Source organism: Electrophorus electricus, chromosome 1 (genome assembly GCF_041902795.1).
Source record: "Electrophorus electricus isolate QZ-2024a chromosome 1, ASM4190279v1, whole genome shotgun sequence".
Lineage (NCBI taxonomy): Eukaryota > Metazoa > Chordata > Actinopteri > Gymnotiformes > Gymnotidae > Electrophorus > Electrophorus electricus.
The window spans coordinates 1,199,850-1,224,023 of record NC_137497.1 but is presented as its reverse complement, the minus strand read 5'-3'; the positions used below and the strand labels follow the sequence as shown (position 1 = coordinate 1,224,023).

At 40.7% G+C, this 24,174-nt stretch overlaps 1 pseudogene; it reads right to left on the bottom strand.

The window, feature by feature from the left end:
• Window positions 1-944: 944 nt before the first annotated feature.
• Window positions 945-14,555, bottom strand: LOC145643328 (pre-mRNA-processing factor 17-like; annotated as a pseudogene).
• Window positions 14,556-24,174: the final 9,619 nt, after the last annotated feature.

Here is a 24,174-nt window from a genome sequence, read left to right as displayed (position 1 = left end):
GAGCCGTGCTTGCTTAAGCGCGTTCGTGTGCTTCGGCTTTCAGTACTATGGTCTCCTATGTGTAAAAACAAAACAAAAATCTATAGAAACCAGCCTTTCACACTTACAAAGTGGTCTCCCCCTTTAGAAGTCAAATGCCTGGTTATATAGCTTCCAACGAGGCATCTGCTCCTCACTGAAGCCAGAACTCTGGGCACTTAATTAAACCAAACAAACGAGTAAATGAACTGCACTCACAGGGAACGAAAGTGGCATAAGAAAGGAGTGCAAAATAGGGGCTTTGCATTAGCAGTCTCACCTTGACTCCTCTTGTTCAAAGATAAGCAAACAATAAATCATTATCTGATTGGGGTGCACAAAGTACGCTTGCCGTCCAAAGGAAATTTGACTTGCCTTTGAGAATCAGGCATGTTCATCATCAAAAGGAAGCAATGCAGTTTGTCACAGCATCAGTAGATTCATGACACGAGGCGGATTAGTGCCTCCCAGCTCCGTGTTATTAATCTGCTTTTGGCTTTGTGTTGGCTGTTTGCTATCAGCTTGTTTAAAGGCCATAGTGAAGTTTGGGCAGAGACTGCCAAATGTCTTCTAGAAAAATTATTTATAGCACTTCAGCCTGCTTGGAAACAAAGATGTTTTGTACACATTTGTCCCATTTCAGATGATTAGAAAATGAGGGCCAAAATCATCCTAAAATATCAGCTGCATGTAAAACAACTATAATATTGATCAGATCCAGTTAGACCAGGTTAGAGGAGAGGAACTGGCCATGGTGATTCATTTGGTTAGCCCATACAACGTAGTCAGAGGATAGAGATAACTTACGTCAAATATACAAATGAGAACCCCTTGTGCTGTCAGCCATGTCTGATTCTGATCACCAGTGATACCAAACAGACTGATGTACAAAATGTTTTATTACACTCAGAAACAGATGCCTCACGCTGAACTGAAGTGCTGATATGCACGGCTTTAGCAGTGGAGGACTCCTTAATAATGAAATGAAAATATAGAAGACAATTTAAAAGGCCCATATGCAGGGGGGAGATTACACTAGAAATCAGGACTGGATGCCAGTCCATAAACTTCAGTATTCACACACAGCACTGAGCAAAGCCTAGAATATAAACTACTTCAGTGAAACAGCAAGGGTTGGAGAACTGAGCCACTCTCTACTAAGGAGCAGACGCTAAAGCTGCTCAGCTGAGCAAAGACCATGGTGGGGGGTTAAATGGAGCAACCTGACTGTCTCCTCCCTCTGCTGTTGAGGCTCACTCTTCCACCGGCTCTTCCCCTTCCTTTCCCCTCTTGTCTTGTTAGTCCCAGAGTTTGATTTGTCCGTCCCAGCCGCAGGTGATGACCTTGGAGGTCTCGTGGGGGTGCCAGAGGGCGCTGATGCACACCTTGTCATGTGCCTTGATTCGGTGGTACAGCTTGGTGGTCTTCCAGTCCCAGATGTACCAGCTTCCCGTCAGAATCACCAGACACCACATAACTACAGTTGGGGGCGATGAGACAAGCACATTATGGCAGCACAGCACAATGATACTGCGTCCACTATAGACTTACGGTAGATCCATTACTGGAAAGAGAGTCATGTGACTGAGGAGAGCACTTACCTCATATCAGGAGAAAAGTCTACCCGGCAGGCATACCCAGCAACCATGTGGCCCTTAAACACTTTCTTCTTGTTGAGCCTGAACCGATTCTGGGCTCCAACTATCAGGATCTGATTATCCATGGACTGACAGGCTAGCCATTTGCCTACAAGAAAGCAAGCAGACATACAGATAAAGATATCCAGTTCAAAACTGTGCAGTGGTGAACTAAACTTTGTAATGGTAGCAGCGCTGTTTCTAAAGCCAGCTGAGTATCTGATGTGCTCTCGACTCAGACGTCTGCCCACGTGAAGAGGAAGGCAAGGGCATGTAAACAGATCAGCACACAAAATCCCCCTCAAAAGAGAACAAGCACGTGTGACGGAGCAGAAAAAAGCAACATCCACCTGCCTTGATACACGTGGCTGTCAGCGAGATCAAAGGTGGCGTTTGCCACTGAAGTAGCGATCCCTTTGATCAGCTCGAGTGAACGCTCGAGTTGGCACTCGAGTGCGTACTTCAGCTGCAAAACAGCTGCTTTTCATCTATCGTGCGTTCTTCGGGAGCCGGCTCCCCGCTCAGTCTGCATGAGCCCCACATTAGGCCCACTGCATAGTCAGTTAAAACTTACACCAGTCTGCCTGGCTCCCCCTAACGGCATATGGGCCCAAGCCCTTCAATGCACGCTTTCAAGGAAAATAGAAATTGAAAACAAAAGAAAATAGACTCTAATATATATATATAAAGAAAAGAAAGAATAAGGGAAGAGAGGTGAGGAAGAGTTCATTTTTCTGCCTCTTTTCCATTTCCTTCCTACAGTTGGTCTTTATGGGAGTGAGAGAGTACGTAAGATTTCCATAAATTATGCACTACCAGGAAGGAAACAAGATGTGTAAAAACAAAATCTGAGAACTCCGCATGAGACACTGGGGGAAAGAGAAAAGGAGTCAAAAAATATTATTTGAAAGGCAAAAAATGCACACAACTACTCACTTTGGGGAGTGCCAGCCACAAAGAATTTAATGGAAGTCTGAAAGTGGAAAGGAAAGTGGGTGTGTGCATGTGCATGCAGAGGAGGTATTGTACCAGTGAAGCAATGCCCAAGCAAAAGCACACTCACCACTGGGTGATAACGTTACCGCAGGCATCGAATGCATACTGGGCTCCGCAATGTACTTGAAATCCACTGGAATGTCCCTAAAAAAAACGAGAGGAGGTGTTGATGAAAAATAGACACCTTCAGTTCATGCAACGTGAGCGCATTTAATGTTTAGCACCAAACTATGGTGTAGAGGAAGCAGACCGGGCCACTCGACCTGCACAAACTAGAGTGAGTGCAAATGATGTGGAGCTACATTTTTAAATATTTGAGCCTCAAACTTATTTTATTGTTGTTTTCCTCCTTTTCTTTCTGTTCTGGCTGTGTAACTAAACACTCCTGATTAGCCAGTGCCACTCTGTTGACAAAGAAGGTAAATTTGTCATCTTTCCTACCCCAAAGAGAGACAGTGGGTTTTGTAGTCCGGCCCAGACTACAAAACCCAAATACTGGCAGAAGCTACAAAATCTACTGAGAAAAATGTAGCTTGTAAGACAATGATACTGCAGTCCAGTCTTATCCTCATCCGTCTCACCACCTAGGGAGCACATGTCAGTGTAGAGCGACTTAAAAAATTTTAAAAAATCCATCAGACTAGGAATTTGTACTCAACTGTCACGCACACTTCAAATGAAGAGACAGTGTGCAAAATTCAGTTCTACAAAGGAACAAACTGAATAGACCATCATATTAATATTACTGAGCAGTGAAATTGAAAGAATGTAACAAAAATATAAAGGATCCAAATTGTGTAACATATACATAAAGTATATTTGTATGGAACCACTTTGACAAATTCATGGCCAAATGCAAAAATTGTCACTCCAGCCAACATCCTGTGGTTGATTGACAGCTTTCACCATGTAGGGTGAGGAGGGAGAACCGTTCAAGCATGTAACAGCCAAAGCTGTGGCTGAACTTTTCAGACCTACAGTGGGTAATGGTAGCATTGCAGAACCTCTGGCAAATCTGAAGAACTCTACCCCAATATTCTGAAAACTATTCAGAATGTTCTAGTGACAGCAATGGGTAGTACGTTGCCATCTGGGGTCACTGCATTCTTCACACCTGGTTTGTCAAATACATATACATTTTTGAAGGTCCACATTAGTGGGATTTACTGATTGTAACAAGGAGAGCTTCTACATTTTGGAAGCAGTTTTTTGCTGCTTCGTGTTAAGTGCTGAATCCACAAGATCAAGTTAACTTTGCAAGGATCATTTTCATGTTGGCATCAATTTCAAGGTACCGTAGGAAGTACCTGTAGTAACAAATCCCAAATGATACCCAGTCCTAGTTAGTGTGGAGTATGTAATGATTTCAGGACAAGTATTAAAGACTGATAAAATTTAACAGTCTACTGATATGTAAAGCTATTGTTGATAGACCCTCTAAAGGCATTGTAGGGAGTTTCTTAGGCTAAATAAGTTTGAGTTTTTGTACAGTTCACCATGCAACTCAACTATCATTTTAGGTTGGGTTTTTTTTTGCATAAGGACATGACACTGTGTTTTGAAATAAAATGCACACTTTTCTGAGCCAAGCCAAACCAGCCTGTGCAGTATATAATTGGAGTTCTGCAGAAACAATACATTTACAATACAGAAAATATTATAAACTGATTGCAATCTGGAACTTAGAATTCAATGTGTATTGTGTTAAATCTCCAGAAAGTGGAGATGTAAACAGTGAAGACAGTGTATTGATGTGAAAATTCATCAAAAGGCAACGTCGCACAGAAGTTAACAGCAAATTAATGTCTCATAGCTAATGACACAAAAAAGAAGGACAAAAAAGAAAATGTGAAAAGTTCATGTTCTCCTTGATCCATTACACTACTAACAAATCAGACTAAGATATTCTCCAGGAGAACTGTACTGCCTACCCCACACACACACACACACACACACACACACACACACACGAAGAATGTACCATGGCTGGCCTTTTTCGAAGCCAAAAGAAGCGTGCTACAGTTTAAGATGGTGTCAATTATGTAAGACTTTCACATAGGAAACTAGGAAATTGCACATTTGAGAGCATCCTACAGACAGCTCTCATCCAGACATTAAAGCAGATATACAGTTCCGCTCCATTACTATAAGGAAAGGGCCAGAACAGCCAACCCTAATTGTAGATCATCATCATCATGATCATCTCAAATTGCCTTATAAAATGCGACCCAAACACTTGATGTTTATTACAAAGCCTTTGATAAATGGAACATTTGCTGCAATTGTGGACGGTGTCAATAAAGGGATGAATAAAGAGGCTCACAGTAAAAGATAAAAAGTAGATAATGATGCAGTACTGTTTACAGGAAAGCAAACACGCTAGCTTTCACTTAATCAGAAGTCAATGCTTTGTGAAATTGATGAGAATATTAGCTCTGCCACTGGGAAATCACCTGTAGTCAGAGTATGTTTCTCCACAGATCTATGATGTGTGCAAAGATTAGTTTGCACTGTCTTCCGACCTACTTACTAGACATCCTTCAACAATTTCAACAGTTTCCAAGACAAGACAATGGTTTTGAAAGCAATATGTATGATACATATGCATGCATGTATGTATGCATGCATGCATGCATGTATGTATGATGGACAAAAATGAAACCATGTGTACTTCACTAAGTTTCGAGTGAACTACATATGGACAAAGGTTTCATTTTTGTCTACCTCAAATACACACACGGCTGACCTTCAAAATTAATCAATTTAAAGTGATATTGGTTTTAGATTACATTTTCTGACAAAAATGACTGACTAAATTACTTACAATGGAAGCTCCAAGTTTACTTTTCATCCAGAAAATTAATTCAAGTACCATTGGTCAGACTGTAAATCTGATGAAAAGCTATGAAAATAATTACCAAAGAGTATTCTAAAGGAAATTAGGGCTAAAGTTGTAGGGATGCACAAGATAGGGCAAAGTCACACAAAATAGTATTCAAGTGTTTGGATATACCACAAAGTGCTACTGGATCAACTGTGAGGAAATGGAGCTGCATCATGCTTAGACATGGCCGAACCCAAAAACTGCTACGTTCATCACATCTGACAGTAATTGCCCTGTGCCACACACTACACAATACATGGTATTTAATGCCTATTTAAAAAGTTACCGTGGCAATAATTAGTGCCCAAGTGTCAAACTACCACCAAGGCCTAAGCTGAAAGCCAATCAACATCTACATGTAAATAGGTCCACTCTAAAGACTCTCGCCAAGAGACAGATAACTGACTAACCCCAGGTGTTCTATATTTTTCCAGAGGGTTGTTCAATTATGAATCTCTATGGCCATATGCAAATTAGGACAAAATGCAGTAGCACCATATAATCACGGTAAAAGGGTTAAATGTGCCAGCAATTCACATATGAATGTGGAATCTTGTTATTGCAGTGCTACTTGTTATTAACATCTTGTTAAATCTGGCAGTAGGTTTTATGAATTCACTACAGTATCAGAGCAAGAAGGGGACTTGTGAAGGAAAACCACAGAGAGAACATCAATAACTCTGAAGGAGCTACACAGTTCAGTGACTGAGACTGGAGTGAAAATACAATTGTCTATAACACTTGAGACAGAAATGGAGGTTTTGGGCACTTTCAAAATGCTGCGTGTGCACCACTGCCCGTTCCTCAACATTTCTCCAACAGTGACGTATGAGAGAGGCAGCATCATATGTGGAGATGCTTTTCTTCAGCAGAAGCTGGGCTTCTTGTTATAAAGAGAGTTACAAGGACAAATGCAAAGTGCAAATGCAGATAAGTATTGCAGAAAAACCTGTTTCAGTCTGCTAAAAAGCTAAAGCTTGGGTGAAGTTTCAGCTTTCAGCAGGAAATGATCCCACGCTCAAGGACAAAGCAATGTAGGAGTGGATGAACAACACAAAAGATGAGTGAGCTGCACTCAGCCAAGCCAAAGTCCGGATCTCAAACCAACTGAAAATTGGACGTACAATCTGGAAGCTGTTCTATAAGCATTATCCAACTAACCTGAATAACCCGGAGTAAATCTGCAAGGAAGAAAGAGAAAAGCTGTTAACTGCAGCTGTTAGTGGTAGCAAAAGTACTGCTACCAAGAACTTGGGTGAAGGGGCTGAGTACACATTTTTCATTATTTTTTTTAAAGATCTGCTGACAAATGATGAATATGAAAATTAAAGTTATATCACTAAAAATACTGACTGCACCCACCCGCCCACCCACCCACCCACACGTGCTGCCAACCAAGCAGACACACACTCACACACACACACACACACACTCTAATGTATCCCTACGGTAGCAGATCAAATGATGACTTTTGCTCTCTGCCTGTGACAGAGACTGCTGAGATGGAGCTGGAGGCTGAGGGAAGGAGAGGTGAGTAGTTTTTCAGCTTTGATTATTTACTCCCATCATGTTTGCTGCTGAAAGACTGCACTCATTTGCTCTCCTCCTCAACTTCTCCCTCATGTGAATCTATCCATCCTTCAGTACCCCTCCTCCTCACATTGCACATACACACACAAACACTCTCTCCTTCTATTGAGGGAAGCACAGAGTGTGAAATAAGGTCCTGTCTTCAGATTTACTGAGGGTAACCAAGGCTTCTCTTGGGTGTGGGTTTGGGGAGGTGCGAGTATGCATGTGTGGACAGTCTAACACCTAAAAACTAACAGCAAGATGAACGCTAAGGACAGTCTTAGGCAGTCTATCTCAGGCATGTGCACACGTACACCCCCCCATGCATGCATATAGCTTACCTGCACAATCTTCTTGTCCGACATTCCGGCAACAAACAGGCTTTGTTTGTCCTCGTCTGCGTTAAACTTTACACAGTAGGGGACTTTCCTGTTAGTGAACCTGGAGATGCACTGACCTGAAGGCAGAAGGAATTCTGTCAGAGTGGCCAGCGCACACCAACAACCACCACCCCTCAACCTCTTTCAGCACACAGGAGGTGCACTCCTCTCCCCAGAGGAGTACGGGGTGGGAAGGATGCAGGCCGCCTGAGTGAGTGAATCCTAAGCTCAGACACAGATGGCACTGATCAAAGCACAGCGGTGCGAGTTACCCCACATCCGGTTTCAGAATCTGACCCAAGAACAACCCTGTGCGCCCTGTACGAGTGGCTACTCCTAGTGGAGGAGCAGAGAGAAGGGACGAGTATATGCTGGTGAAGGAGACTCCCGTCCGTACAGAGACACGACTGGCAGAGTGCTCTTCTTTAAAGACCCCAACTACAGAAAAGTTGCATGCCAACTCAATGTGAGAGAAACACTTGGAAGCTAGGGAGGCACAGAAAACAGGTTGGTCTCCAAAAGGTGTGTGCATGGTGCTCACCTGTCTCAGAGTCCCACAGCTTGAGGTAGCGATCGTAATCGGCGCTGAGGAATTGAGTTCCAGCGTTGTTGAAGCAGATGTCGCGCACTGCCTTACTGTGACCTGCAGCAAGGAGAAGGGCCATGGAGAAAGCAAGCCATTAGCATTTGCCTTCATCTGTTCTGACACTGTTGTGTCCCGGACAAGCACATATAATAAGGTAGACTGAGATCACCAGCGGAAAATGACATGAGAACAAGAAGTATAATGTGACAGTACATGTGAGAGAGAGCGCGAAAGAGAGAGATACACCGACAGAGTATCCTGCTCTATTCTTTTCTCTTTGTACATGGAACATGTGTGACAGTTATGAGACAAAACTTGCTGTGGACCACCCAGCACTGGTTTGGAGGGGTTTCTGCAACAGCTGGCGAATGTAACCGGGGCGGTGCCCCACAGATACTGGCTTGGGTAGCAGGGACCCCTTAACGACGCCTCCAGTGAGCCGGTGCTCATGCTGCGGGGCTCGATCACCCGGCAACCGCCTCCCTCTCACCTCAGCGGAAACAAAGGGCCAAGCACGGCCAAGAGCCAAGATCTGCATTCACTGCAGCCACACGTGGCAGCACAATCTAGCAGCACTTCAAGAAGAAAGCTAGCGCTGAAGGAACAGGCCGACAAGCCATGCTAATGAGGCCTGGCAATCACCAATTAGCACGAGGGCATCTGCATAATTCTAATTAGCGACAGAACATACTCAGCTGTTGCTATTGACGCTGATGTTCATGACATCCGTTTTGATCCTGCAGACAAGTGTGCAGAGTTAAGGCATCTGTGCTCTGATGCACATTCACACTTCACTCTCTTTCCATCCTTTTTAACAGCCCTCTCCACATCTGCCTGTCAGGGACTGTCTCTGGTTTTCTCCACCATGCGCACACTGTTGAATAATACACGATGGATGCATCTCGACAAGCACAACCGGACCAGTGGAAAAGCCCGTTTGGACTTTTCTCCACTTCGTCTATAGGCTGGGAAAACATCAGAAGATTCTGTACACGTTACCTGCACGCTCCCTTAGAAACCATAACACAAGCAAAAACATTCTGGTGGTATCTGACAAAGCTCAATAAAGAGAACAGAGGAGGGAAAGACAGAGGGAAGCAGGGAAAGAGGGAGAGACATTGATCAGAGGGCACCGTGTTCTGAGAGCCTTTCATGTTCTCAAGCTCAGTCTCATCAATTCTCTGCCTTGAGGTGAAAACAAAATAACATCACTATATTCATCTGGAGCACCAGATCTTTCTGCAGGTACATTGCAAAGCTGAGTTATTTTCCCTTAACATTTGTGTCTTAAATGTCCTTTTACAACAGCATTCTAAGATGGAGTCAAGAGCATTTTGGATTATGAAACAGCTACTCAGGAAACACCCCTTCTTACCAATAAATGTCCGTAAGCACCTCCTGTCACTGTAGATTTCCCAAAGCTACAAAAGGAAAAAAGAGCTTTAAATCCCATGCAACACAGATATGACAAATGGCAGAAACTGGAAGCAGTGCTAAAATGTCTTCCCAGGAAACAGTGTGTAAAGGTTTGCGTGTGTTGGCTGGTGGACACATCCATGATCTCTTCTTAAATTCTGCTTTCAGCAATTTGAAATGATTGTTAGCACGGCTGAAGAAAGCAAAGGCAATCAGCAAGCTAGGGCAAATAGATCAAATTAATCACACTGCAGAGTGGGCTATGAACAAAATGCTCCAAATTATGAAGATGACCCAACATTTGAACTCTGCTTTGCTATCCTCTGTGCAGAGGCGCCCATACGGAGTGAACTGTCCAGGGATTTGTTTCACAAAACCCATAGCTGCTACTTTGGTTAAAGCATTGATTGGGCAATGGTTAAGATACTTTGCTTGTACTCAGAAGGTTGCCAGTTCAAGCCCCATTGGTGCCAAATTGCCACTGTTGGGCCCCTGAGCAAGGCCCTTAACCTTCAATTGCTCAAATTGTACTCAGTCAAAATTGTAAGTTGCTTTGGATAATATCGTCAGGTAAATGTAAAGCAGGCAGTACTGACTGATAGATATGATATACCTATGTTTGTCTAAGGGTATCTGAAAATAACTGACATCCAGTCAGGAAGACTTCTAAAAAGAGCCAAGCACAGTAAAACACAAGTCTGTTTTGCCATTATTCAGCTCTCCTTATACAGGCTTCCAAAAGTTTCTTAAATGGTTAGGGATCAGATATTGCATGTAGCAACAATTTATTTTGCAAAAGTAAAAATCACTCATCTTAGGTATAGAACCCAGTTATCTGTAACTTATTTTATTCGTATTAGAGGGCAACCGCTATAAGATTTTCAATGGCTGATGGCAATATTTAGAGAGTAGGGAGGCAGATGGGCAATATATAATACTGGTATAACTTTTTGCACCTTATAAAATACAACAATTTAATATTAACAACAAATGCGACCAAAAATTGCAGAATTTAACACTGTTATTGTCTGCATTATCTCTGTTGTAGATCTGCACTCTGTATTACAAAGAGTAATTGCTTAGAAAAACGATTTGTGAATCCCCCAAGCCACCCACCATCCTCAGAAACAGCCATCAGAATGAACACCACTTTGTTTTCCCCAGAGGCATGCTCAATAAGTCTGAGTGTGAGGGATAAAACCTACCTTGATCTTACAGTCCATAGAGCAGGAGAGAAGCAGGTGGCCAGACCCAGGAAACAACTGAATGGCGCTGACACCCTACGAGTGGAAGGTGGAGTGGAGAGGAGATGAGCCAACTGTGTGTGTGCACTTCATGTGCAATTAAACACCACCTGCTTTCAAGAGCCATTTACAAGGGCCACGAGGTTAGCTTCTACTCTTTCGCACACTGGCGTCATGGCCCACAAATGTAATGTTCAGTGCTGCCTTAATTGAGAGCTGCGTCCTGATTATTCTGTGGCTGCGTGGATAAACTAAACAGAGAATGTTTTGAAGGAATGAATGACTGCACCCAGTGTTGACCACATTTCCCACCATTAATAGAATGAGCCTGGACTGATGCCTTTTACACCATAACGAACAGTGGAGAAGTGGTAACAGAAGCATCAGGCCTTGACACGGGTACTGAAGTGCTCTACTAACTTCAGTAGCACCCTGACCGGTTTTCTGTACATATTTCATGTAAAATGGGGGCATTTCAACAGCAAGCTCACTTTGCTAGCTTAAGTGCAAACATTTTTGATTTCACACAGACATAACTGACATCACACAATGTATTCACATTCAAAGTTTAGATGCCAATACAATGTGACTCCAACAGACATCAACAGCTCCAAGGTTCTGGACTTGGGATTGGCACTGGGAACAGAAAAGAATGTGGGGGAGCTGATCTCAAATCAACATTCTGACACTTGCTAAAATAAAGGAAGTGCTCTGAGGCTGACACACAGATGGAGAGATGAAGAAAGAAAGAAAGGGATAGAAGAAAGGAGGAGCAAGAAAAGAAGGAGAGAGACGGGTATGTTGACCTCCAGTGCTCCAGAAAACATCGTGAGTGAATATCAGACCAGGCTAAGGAGTTCACAAGTCCCTTTCCCTTTTTTAAAAATAGTTTATAAAGCACCCTTGGCTAGAAAAGTCCAATATAAATGTAACATAATGATTTCATAGAGACTAAACTGAAAACAGGATGTATTCCAGCTCAAGTATTAGTGCAATCTCTATTCAAAATAGCTGAAATTAATATTTTGTTCATATGTGCCACTTCGTAAAAACACTTCCATTCAAAAACGGCACCATGTAGGCAAGTAATTTCTCCGGATATTTCCCACCAAGCACAAACGCATCCTCCTCTGTAATGCATTTCCCTTTCGCTCTCTCACTCCCAAATACATGCACAAAACTAATTTGTCATTCCATCATCATTATGCACTAGATATCACTATGCATTAGATAATTAATCAATCAGAGTCGGTCTACTCTCACTCATAAAAGCAGATGCGCACGCATGTGAACATGCGTGCACATGTGAATGCACAAGAACACACACACACACACGCCTCCTCACCTTGGTGTGCCCGGTCCAGACGTGCAGCTGCTTCTTGGGCAGGTAACATTTGTCAGGTATTTCCGCCGAGCGCAGGTTAATGCCCACGTCCTGCGGGACGTGCAGGTACTAGCGGCCCTGGTAGTCATACGCGTCTTTGACTGTGGAGCGAAGACACATCAAAGGGTGAGGAAAGAGGCTTTTAGCCATTTCAACAAAAAGAAAATCAGAGAAACTTGAGAGGGATTATGGTAGTCCTGCTAGCTTTAAGAAAGTAACGGGAGCTGAACAAATTCATGCTGTGGACAAAAGTAAATCTGACTCTGTGAAGCGTAATGGGATGGAACAGCTGCCATGTGTCTTACCGTGTAGAATGGTTTTCTCCTCAGCAAAGGCCTCTTCCTCATTCTTGCCTCTTTTCTGCCTCTTTGCTGTGATTTCGTCCAGCTCCTTCTACTCCTCCTATCAAACAGAATATGACAGAGTGGGATCCTCAAAGTGCAATTGAAGTAAATGATATATAAACGCGCTGCCTAGGCTAAACCTAGCCTTTATGTTGTGAAGTAACGGCTAACAAATTTGGATTAGACAGCCTGCCAAAAGGTGCAAAGCAAGCAAAGATAAAAACAAAAACAAACAAAAAAGCCCAAGTGATTAACATAGAGTGTAAGGAACCCATGTGGGCAAACTCTGACCTCTGAAGGTTTGGCCACGTCCTTCTTATCCTGATACTTGGCCCAGGGCCCCAAGAAGCTGTCGATCTCTGACGCGTCTCCCCCTTTCACCCGCTTCCTCTTCTCCTTCTTTAGGCCCGACTCAAACACGGTCAACCCTGTGGAGAACAGATGTGCACAGCTGCAAAGAACTGTCCAAGCAGCAACAGGGAAGGTGGGATGGGGTGGTTGTAGCTTCAGGCAGACCCACAACCAATTGCAACCAATGAGCAGAGAAAAACCAGGTCATGTCTAGTACCTTTCTTTTTCTCTGCTTCCTCCACTGCTCCTATGTAGCTGCTCGATGAGACTTGACTGCTGTCCACAGATGGTCTAACGCATACCCTATTAAAATATAGTGAACATCTCGTGCTCAGAAATAAAGATTTAAACTAAGTATGAATATTGCATAATACTCACTATAACTAGTGTGGTGAGAATACTGACAACACTGGCTACTGCACCATGATCAAATCATTCTGAGACACAAATTCTCTTTAATAAATGTAAAATATGCATGTCCCTTACCGAAAGTGGAAAACGTCCTTCTTTGTTGTTCAAACATGAAATCGTTGACATGGGCGGGCTCAGCATATCCAGAAAGCATGTTCCTTGGCGCAGCTATTTGCTGCGTTTTGAATGGATTAACTGGTCCAAACTACAACACACAGAGGACGGTGCTTTACGTTAAACAAAACACTGAAATGGTTCCTTTACCACATATAAACTCTCTTGACCGTGACCTTACCTCGGGTGCAAACATGGTTTCGTAAGTAGGGTTGTAGAGGAGCTCTTTGAGTGAGGGATCAATGTGTGTGCCCGTCTCAACATCTTCCTGCAATACAGCAACACGAACACATAGTAAATTAACAATCTAGATGGCCAACGAACGCTGGTTATTTAAGAAGTCAGGAAATAACGAAGCTAGGCAACATTAATGAAGGAAATTATTAAGATAGCCACCTAGCTAGCTACTTTGCAAGCTATTTACACATTGTGTTACTTCATGATATTCTTAGTTACGCTAGCGTTGTTGTCTTTTAGGCGGCACACCACACTTCATGTCACTGTGTATGAGTCCTATATAAAGGTTTTAAACATAACCACACGAAGAAACTCGCGTCAAATAAAATTTAGCTAGGTAGCGTTAACTAGCTGAGCAAGTTATTTAGCTGGGTTAGCTAACTAGCTAATCGAGCTACCGTTAGCGAGTAAGCTAGTTAGCGTTAGCTACCCAGACATGCTAGCCGACATGTACCATACCTTGACGGCGACCTCAGGTGCTGAATTAAGAACAGATAAACTCGTCTTTCTTACAGATTTTAAAGGCTGAAGATGTGAGACTGCGTCTGGGTCTACTTTCTCGGGACTTGTATTGGGCTGATTCATTTTCTGATTCTGAATCACTCCCGTATGCAGCGAGACAACCTGCCACTATCGGCATCTTGAATGTTGTTGGTGTTCGTCACGAACATTAATATCATTCATTAATGTTGCCTAGCTTCGTTATTTCCTGACTTTTGATTTTGAACTTTGAAGAATACAACAGCTTTGATTAAATGATTGAATATGATATATTAATTCAAAGGAATTCTGTTTTCACTTTTAGAACCACTTTGAGATCTTATTTTTTTCAGTTTCAGACTTTTGGTCTTTATTTGATCAACAGACACTTTACAGTGTGAGGTTTCTCACTTCATGGTAGTTCTGAGTGCAGCATAACATCTGCTTGTGATGGCGTCCACTCCACCAGAACAACCTGCTGTCACCAGCGCTGCTTAGAGTAGGACTTCAAATTATTTAACTAAAGAATCTGTAAATGGTTGAAATGATCAAACTACTCAAAAAAAGAAGAATACAGCAGCTGACGTCCAGTATAACATTTATATAACATAAAAATAAGATTCTACATCTTTAACTGACAGCTAATGCTCCAATCACTGAGGAATGAGTACCAGGGTGAGCCACATCTATTTGTTGATCAGACTTTAGTGGAAAGCCAAACTTCTGTACTGCCTCTAAGAAGAAAACATAAAGGAACTCACTTACTCTAGTTAGTACACTGAGAGCACGTTATCAGACTATATTCAATATTACATTATGTTACATAATGAACTAACCTATAACTCACTTACTCTAGTTAGTACACTGAGAGCACATTATCAGACTATATTAAATATTACATTATGTTACATAATGAACTAACCTATAACTCACTTACTCTAGTTAGTACACTGAGAGCACATTATCAGACTATATTCAATATTACATTATGTTACATAATGAACTAACCTATAACTCACTTACTCTAGTTAGTACACTGAGAGCACATTATCAGACTATATTCAATATTACATTATGTTACATAATGAACTAACCTATAACTCACTTACTCTAGTTAGTACACTGAGAACACATTACCAGACTATATTCAATATTACATTGTTACATAATGAACTAACCTATAACTCACTTACTCTAGTTAGTACACTGAGAGCACATTATCAGACTATATTCAATATTACATTGTTACATAATGAACTAACCTATAACTCACTTACTCTAGTTAGTACACTGAGAGCACATTATCAGACTATATTCAATATTACATTATGTTACATAATGAACTAACCTATAACTTTGCCATCAAGGTTCACATTCATCATATTAACCCTAAGACATCACAGCACATCAGCTGTATATATTTAGCTAATAAATAATAAATCAATTACATTTACTACTGTTGTGTCTACTGTTGTGACTGTGTTTGGAGGAATGACACTTCACTAAGAGATATGGAAATAAGAGAGAGGACTGTGTTTGGAGGAATGACACTTCACTAAGAGATATGACAACATCCTGAATGCTGACTCTCATTGCTGTTGAGTGCTTTGATTTTTTGCACAGGTCAAATAAAGACAAAGTGGTATAATGTATGTGTGTGAGAGAGAGAGTGAAGTGTGTGTGTGTGTGTGTGTGTGTGTGTGTGTGTGTGTGTGTGTGTGTGTGCGTCTGTATGTGTGCGTGATAGAAAGAGAAAGAGAGAGAGAGAGGTGGTAGTGTGTGTGAGAGTGAGGTGTAGTGTGTGTGAGATTATATATATATATATATATATATATATATATATATATATATATATATATATGAGAGAGAGAGAGAGAGAGAGAGAGAAGTGTACACTAAGTGTACACAAATTTAAGCGGCCAATTATTTGCACTTTTTGAACAAAAGGATAAAAATATACCTCCCCCTTCTCTTTACTGCTCTCACTTAATTTAACACAGTAAATCTGTTGACCTGGGACTTCATTTAAGACAGTATATCAGGGCAACAATGCTGTAGACCTTCGCACACTCACACCATAACTTGGATCATAAATAACAACTGGAGAAAAGTGATGACAAAACAGCAGGTGTTAATACACAATGATGGTCTGATCAAACAGGTATTAATGGACGTTTCTCCAAAGCTCTCTAGAAAGTGAGATTAAAAACAGAAGGCAAGACAGAGGACTGTGATTGGAGGAATGACACTTCACTAAGAGATATGAAGATAAGAGAGAGGACCGTGATTGGAGGAATGACACTTCACTAAGAGATATGGAAATAAGAGAGAGGACCGTGATTGGAGGAATGACACTTCACTAAGAGATATGGAAATAAGAGAGAGGACCGTGATTGGAGGAATGACACTTCACTAAGAGATATGAAAATAAGAGAGGGGACCGTGATTGGAGGAATGATACTTCACTAAGAGATATGGAAATAAGAGAGAGGACCGTGATTGGAGGAATGACACTCACTAAGAGGGAGAAGGATAAAAGACCCCAGAATTAAAGTTTCAGTTGATGTCAAGGAATTCCTTTGTAGTAACCCCTGCTGGTATCAGTAGTACAGAAGTTCATCTTCTGATTTTTCAACTTCCTGAATGCTGACTCTTATTGCTGTTGAGTGCTTTGATTTTTTGTACATGTCAAATAAAGACAAAGTGGTGTAATGTATGTGTGTGTGAAAGAGAGAGAGAGAGCGAGGTGTAGTGTGTGTGAGAAAGAGGTATAGTATGTGTGTGTGACAGAGAGAAAAGTAGTGTGTGTGTGTGAAAGAGGTATAGTATATGTGTGTGAGAGAGAGAAGTGTAGTGTGTGTGAGAAAGAGGTATAGTATATGTGTGTGAGAGAGAGAGAAGTGTAGTGTGTGTGAGAAAGAGGTATAGTATATGTGTGCGAGAGAGAGAAAAGTGTAGTGTGTGTATGTGACAGAGTGAGAGTGAGGTATAGAGTGTGACAGGGGTACAGTGTGTGTGTGAGAGAGATGTATAGTTTGTGTGAGAGAGTGAGGTGTAGTGTGTGTGTGTGTGTTTGTGATAGAGAGAGAGAGAGAGAGAGAGAGAGAGAGAGAGAGAGAGAGAGAGAGAGAGAGAGAGGTGTACACTAGTAGCTGAGTGCTGTAGCACAGCAGGGTTCCAGAGAGGAAGGAGAGAACATGGGGTGTATGAGAGAAAGCGTGATGAAGGAGAGGAAGAGGAGGAGAGTGGTGCTGTCATGTGCTTCCGTCACACTTTCTTCATGCTAAGAGCTTTCCGCTCTTTCTCCGCCAGTTCTTTTCACAGAGAACTTTCAGAGCTGCCCATTTGTTTCCTTTGATGCTATTACCCCTCAAATCTAAATACCCCCAACAGCCAAATAGCCCACTGACAGCCCCGCAACACCTACCCCAGAAAGCAGCTTTACAAATGTCAAAGTCCAAGCCCCCAGTGACTAAGACAAGGGTGACAGTGGCAAGGAAAAACTCCCCAGAGCAAGAGGAAGAAACCTTGAGAGGAACCAAGACTCAAAGAGGAGGGGGGGCAGCATCCTCCTCTGGCTGACATTGGACACTACCCCATAGCCAATTAGCCTTCACTTCAAATTACAACCACAGGTACTGCGGAACTTCTACACCTGCACTATTGAGAGCATCCTCACGGGGAACATCACAGTCTGGTTTGGGAACAGCACCAAGCAGGACAGACAAGCACTCCAAAGGGTAGTGCGTTCAGCAGAGCGCATCACTCACACGGAACTTCCTGACCTGCAGACCATCTACTACAAGCGGTGCCAGACCAAGGCCAGGAGGATTGTGAAGGACCCCACCCATCCCAACATTAGGCTCTTCTCTCTGTTGAGGTCAGGGAGGCGCTTTCGCTCCCTGAAGACCATGACAGAGAGACTGAAGAGGAGCTTCTTCCCACAGGCCATTCGGGCCCTGAATCAGGGAAACCTATAAACTGTGGGGACCACCACCACCATGTAACATAACTGTATATATATAGATATTCTATTCCACCATGTAACATAAAAACTGTAAAAACTGTAAATATATAATTTTACAAATAGATCTGTACATTCTGTACATTGTGTACATATACATACACAACCATATACAATGTGCATTGTGTATGTAAACATAATATACATATATTGTACATACATTGATAATATATTTTGTACATATATAGAATATATATTTTTCTATGCACCCGTTTTCTTTTTTCTCAGTTTGGACAGAGAACTCTCAACCATTTCACTGCGAGTTGTACTGTGTATGACTGTGTATGTGACAAATAAACCAAACTTGAACTTGAACTTGAACAGTCCTTAAACAACTATCCCATCAGCCAAACTGCCCTCAACCATTTCCCACGCAGCTTAATACCCCTAAACAACAATTACCCCATTAGACTAACAGCCCTCAACCACAACTACCCCAACATCTAAATACCCCATCATCTTTCTCCAACTACCCCAAAAGCAACCACTTGGTAATTCCCTAGCAGCCATCTGGGACACCATAGCAACCATTTGGTAACATCCTGCCATTCACATAACAACTCCCTGGGAATGGCTTAACAGGTCAACAGTATTTCAGGATTCCATTTTATATGCAAGAAAAATTACCCCCACAAAAATATATCCCTCAACATTTACCCTAGCAACACCATAGCAACCACATTTATTATGCTAATAATCCATCATTTGTCATATTAAAAAAAGAATAAACTGATTTTAAAATCTACTCTACATCACATGATGTCAATGATTAAATGTTAAATGTAATCCTGCAATAATGCCGAAATCCTGAAACACTGTTAAATGGTATTTAAACATGAAATGTAATTTGCTGTGGAGTAGTTGAGGATGGGAGGATTCTTAGCTGTTGACACATGTTGTAGCTAGATTTAAATATACTGTCACCAAGTTTCCCCCTTTCATAACCAGTTACCCTCCCTCAATGTTTCTATACTTGTAATTTGTCTTTTTTCTAATGTCACTGAATAAGAGTCAAATAATTTCCCCACATTATGGTGTCATTGTACAAGAGCCAAAATACTTCAAAGGAATGTTTGTCATTTACTTAATTTAAATCATTTTACATTTAGACTGGCTGCAGTTGCTCTCTGTATTCGCTGAATACAGAAGGTTATGATTTAGATGGTAAAAACTGATGCCAGTTTTATGAAGTATTTAAAAGGAAACAAAGGCTAAGCCACAAATTTTATTCTTTAACTTACTTAGAGATGATGTGAGGTAATCTGAACATACAGAAACATAAATGAGGACATCAGTGTACATTTACAGCATTTGCCGACTTACAGAAGTGCATTATAGTCTCTGTCAAATACAGATGTTCATGTGAAAATAGAGAGGTCAGTGCCAGTAATACTCAGGATAAAGTCCTGATTAGACTGCAACTTGGATGTCGGCTAAAATGTCATAATTATGTTAAGAATAAGCTGTTATTAATTAATATGTTCTTAGTGTGTTGACACTTTTAATAGCAGCAAATACCTACATTACATGTTTTTAATAGAATCCAATGACATATGACCAGTTGTAAATACATACTGAAGTTAGCTGACTGACTAACATGTCTTGCATAGAGTGAAAGTATCCATTGGTCTGTTTCTGTTTTATATGTGGACAGCTAACTCTTTGTATTCTGCACAACAATGCATAGCTGTATGATAAAAGCACTTCAGCTTCATATGTGTATTGTTAATTTTGCTAATTTACAAATGCTTTCAAGTATACTGGTATTTCCACATAATCTCAGTAACTTCAGAACCACCGCAGTTATGCAGAAATGGCAGTTTTAATAACTTTCTACTCACTTTTAATGGATCTGACATAGACCTATGGACATACAGACACAAAAGCAAAATATTTAAACTTATAAAATTTCTCAAAAAAATATTCTTTTATCTTGCAAACAAAGTCTCAACTAAACAATACTGGCTTGTAAATATTTTTGTGATATCTTTCAACTCATATGAGCCTGCTTTATATTAAGAGTGTATTTTGTACATTTATTGAAAAAACAAGTGAGCTGTCTACTGCTTCCAAATGAAATTTGACAAAAAGTCAAATCACTGTCCATCTTAATATGCAGTCACTGTCCATCTTAATATGAAAGATTAATCTTACTTTTAGAAACTAACCTATGGAAAGAGAAACAATTATCTTAATATAAGCATAATAATAATATATAACTATAAGCATAATATCAGCATAGGGCTGAGGCATTGCTATGTTTACCCAGATACAAATAAGCTCTAACTAATTAATATGTTGTATGCGTACTGTCATGTACCTACATATTTGCAATAATAAAATCTAACAGGTCACTAGTTAGTTTAAGGAACAAAATTCCTCTCGAATTTAAGTGCAGTGTCTCTCGTTGCAAAACAAAATGAATCATCAATACTTTTAGGACGAAACAACTCACTAAAATGCCTCAGACGTTTGCTGCCACTCACAGGCCTACATTTAGCTGCTAAACGGCCAGTTGTCAGCTGACTAATTAGCTCGCCTACCAAGCTCTTGGCAAACGATACGCAAGCAGACACCCACAGTTTTAGATTTCATTAGGCATTGTTAGTTAGCCAGCTAGCTAACTTAACCAAATAAGACTGTAGCTGAATAAAGCAAGCCCCGGACCAAACATACACACATTTATCAGTCTAACTAGCTAACATAGCTAATACAGTTAGCTAGGAGTTTTCTGTCATGTTCACAACGTTAAATAACTATCTAGCTAGCTAATAAACATGACAGAATTACACCATCATAGATCCAAATTATAATTACAAAGAACAACACTATTTTGTGACAACCATCTAGCTGTAATGGTTGGGTAATTTAGCTAGCTGGCTAACTAGCTTAGCTACCTTTCTTGAAGTACGTCAGCTAACTAGCTGGCTAAGTTAGCTGGCTAGGCTAGCTAAGATACCAGTTATAATAGACGGAGCATTTCGCTATTTATATCTAATAATACATTTCCTAATTTTTATTTCCTCATTCCTCAAAACATTATTGTTTTGTCAAATTACAACGTTTCTCTTTGTGTTATATGTTATATGAACGTTGAATGATACTTATGGGAAATGCGCAGCCGTTTCGCCGCAAGTCGATAGAAATCGGTTGAGCTTTCTCGTACTTGGATGCACAAATTTCATTTTCTTAAAGCGTTTAACATAATCAAACATGATTTAATTTTCATTTAAACAGTACAGACCCTCTTCTCTCCCTCACTCCTGCAGCCAGAACTATAGGGAGAAATAATCAAACCCTCACCCACAACTACCACTCAGCCAGTTACCACTCAACCCTAATTATCCCCACAGCTAAACAGCCCTCGAGCTCCTGTATATATTATTGTTAACTAGTGTATATATTATTGTTAACTAGTGTATATATTACTTGTTAACTAGTGTATATATTATTGTTAACTAGTGTATATATTATTGTTAACTAGTGTGTATATTATTGTTAACTAGTGTATATATTATTGTTAACTAGTGTATATATTATTAACTAGTGTGTATATTCTTGTTAACTAGTGTATATATTACTTTTTAACTAGTGTGTATATTATTGTTAACTAGTCTGTATATTATTGTTAACTAGTGTATATATTACTTGTTAACTAGTGTATATATTACTTGTTAACTAGTGTATATATTAATGTTAACTAGTGTATATATTATTGTTAACTAGTGTATATATTATTGTTAACTAGTGTGTATATTACTTGTTATCTCGTGTATATATTATTGTTAACTAGTATATATATTATTGTTAACTAGTGTGTATATTCCTTGTTATCTCGTGTATATATTATTGTTAACTAGTATATATATTATTGTTAACTAGTGTGTATATTATTGTTAACTCGTGTATATATTATTGTTAACTAGTGTGTATATTATTGTTAACTAGTGTATATATTATTGTTAACTAGTGTATATATTATTGTTAACTAGTTTATATATTACTTGTTAACTAGTGTATATATTATTGTTAACTAGTGTATATATTATTGTTAACTAGTGTATATATTCCTTGTGTCTCTAGTTTTGTCGCTGGTTATTGTTCACTCATCCTGTGTTCACTGCACTAAGCCTCCATTTATATTAAGCCCCTGTCGTGTTCGCTGTTCGTGTAGCATGTGTTCTTTATTCCACATTTTTGCCATGTAACCTGTTCCCAGTTGTGTTTCTGTCGGTGTATTTGTTCTTTGTTATTGTGTTTTGCTTTCGTTTTCTGGCTCTGTCCGTCTCTACATGTCGACCCCCATTCTACTGACCCTGATTTTGTTCCAGTATGTTCCAGAATACTTGCGTCCTCTCATTGGTCTGTTCCAATTTGCCTCTCGAATTTTCATTGGCTCTCCTGTTGCTATCCCGTTGCTGTGCTGTTGCCTTGTCTCACTTCTGCTTTACAGCGTGCGGTAAGTGAAGCCGAGCGCCCTTTTTACATTTTCCCCTTCGCGTCCTTTCCTTCTGGCTTTAATTCCCGGTCTCGGTACGTCAAGACTTTACTGTAAAAGTGAGATTTAATGGGCGAACCGCCCGAGTAAGCTAGCCGCTCGTTAACCTGTCTGTCGGTCATTTCTGTGTGAAATACAGTGTCTGACTATCTGGCTACATGACATGATTAAAATGATTTAAATGACTGATTAAATTCACCCAGCGCGCATGGAGTGGTGCTTCACAACTCGAGATGGACTGTGTTGCTGCTTGTGTGGGGAGGCGTGTGTGTGAGTGTCTGACTGAGTCACCGAGTGCCTTTGAACGTGACTCCTTTCTGATGGCTGAAATTATTCATTGAGTTCGTATGCAGGCAAAGTAAACATCAGATATGTTCACATTTATAGTTATTAGAAAATATGACTCTGAATTAATTAACACTTTCCAGATTATGCAGTTATTAAACTGTCAACACACAAATTCAGAGATTCATTCTGATTCTCTTTGTCATGATGGGATTTTTGATGTAAACATAAATAAGTAAATAACCTCTGAAATATTTGGTGTTCTGGTACAGGTGTAAACACCACTCTCTCACAGAAGCCCTGGTGTTCTGGTATAGGTGCAAACACCTCTCTCACAGAAGCCCTGGTGTTCAGGTACAGGTGTAATGCACCTGTCCTTTGTCAGTCTTTTGTCATTTCCAGACTGGGCTACTGCCCCTCTCTCCTGGCAGGTCTTTCCCTCTGTGTCATCAGCCCCTTGCAGCTCACCCAGAATGCTGCTGCACAGCTTGTCTTCAACCTCCTAAAGTTCTCCATGTCACCCTCCTGATGTGTTCTCTCCACTGGCTCCTGTAGTAGTTCACATCAGATTTAAAACACTGACACTCACCTACAAAGCCAAAAATGGACCAGCTCCCACATGCCTAAAAGCACCAATCAAAAAATCTCTTTTTACTTGTTCACTGTGGAATTTTTCTCTGAGACATATTGGTTATTTGTAGTGGGAGAATGAATGAATGAACGAATGAAGTAAGTTTTAGTGGGTAACAATCTCTTCTTCTGTTCTGTGGTTACCCACCTTTCATTTGAACTTCATACTGGTTATGTTCAATAATTTCAAGTTGATTTCTCAAGGTTATTTGAAGAAAAATTGCTTTTCATCTGGAAAGTTATGTAGTCCATTCATATTAATTCCTCTGTTGTCATGGTTACTGGTTACAGCACTTCCCTTCTGCAGCTACTCTGCAGTTATTGCAGTTACTCCACTGCTGCGCTCCCTTCATTGGCTCCCTGTAGCTGCACGCATCAGATTTAGAATCTTGATGCTTGCCTACAAAGCCAAAAATGGAACAGCCCCTTCATACATGAGGTCAATGGTCAAAGCCCGATCTGTACCTCGAGTACTTCGAACCTCAGTACTGCTCAGCTTGAAATACCTTGCTTCAGGTCTCATGGATGACAAGCATTGAGACCATTTTCTGTCCTGGCTCCAAGATGGTGGAATGAACTCCCGCTGGCTGTCCGGACAGCAGAATCCCTTGCAGTCTTCAAACGCAGACTGAAGACCCATCTATTTGCAGAATATTTAAAGGACAACTGACACTGCTCCCTTA